The sequence below is a fragment of the Cucurbita moschata genome, unplaced genomic scaffold (assembly GCF_002738365.1).
Source record: "Cucurbita moschata cultivar Rifu unplaced genomic scaffold, Cmos_1.0 Cmo_Scf00022, whole genome shotgun sequence".
Lineage (NCBI taxonomy): Eukaryota > Viridiplantae > Streptophyta > Magnoliopsida > Cucurbitales > Cucurbitaceae > Cucurbita > Cucurbita moschata.
This window is the reverse complement of record NW_019268538.1, coordinates 4,039,102-4,039,565: the sequence shown is the minus strand read 5'-3', so window position 1 is coordinate 4,039,565 and position 464 is coordinate 4,039,102. Positions and strand designations below refer to the sequence as shown.

The following is a 464-nucleotide window of genomic DNA, read 5'->3' as shown; positions in this document are numbered from 1 at the left end:
TTATTCTTTCCTTTTATTACTATTTCCATAATATTTGTAATTTACCATATTTCTGTATTCTGAAAATAATTATAAATAAGAGAACTCTCACCCCATTGAGGTGTGGTGATTCAGCAAACATTCACAGAAAGACAATAGAAGTGTGAGAAGAGTACGGATCCTTACGATCGCGGTCCGCACCTCAGCATAGAAGGCAATGAAGAAAACTGTCGAATATTCGTTCAGTTCAAAGATAGGAAGAATTCAAAGAGAAGGGAAATGGAAGACGAACACTTACAGTGGAAAATGCAGGAATTAGCAGCGTCAACAAATATTCTACGTAGTTGTAATTTTTTTCCCCGCTCAACCATCATCTATTTATAGGGACTCTTTCCTCTTTTCTAAAGAAGTATGTTCCACATTTATCAGTTTTTGTAGCTATATATACACGTGTAATGTTTTCTTAAAAAAAAAAAAAAAAAATC

General features: G+C 33.6%; 1 long non-coding RNA gene across 1 annotated transcript; it reads right to left on the bottom strand.

Moving 5' to 3' along the window:
- Nucleotides 1-155: 155 nt before the first annotated feature.
- LOC111459582 lies at nt 156-455 on the bottom strand. The gene is made up of 2 exons (XR_002713316.1): nt 278-455; nt 156-206 (listed from the first exon to the last, which is right to left on the bottom strand). It is a non-coding gene; the product is annotated as an uncharacterized LOC111459582 (long non-coding RNA).
- Between the last annotated feature and the right edge of the window lie 9 nt (nt 456-464).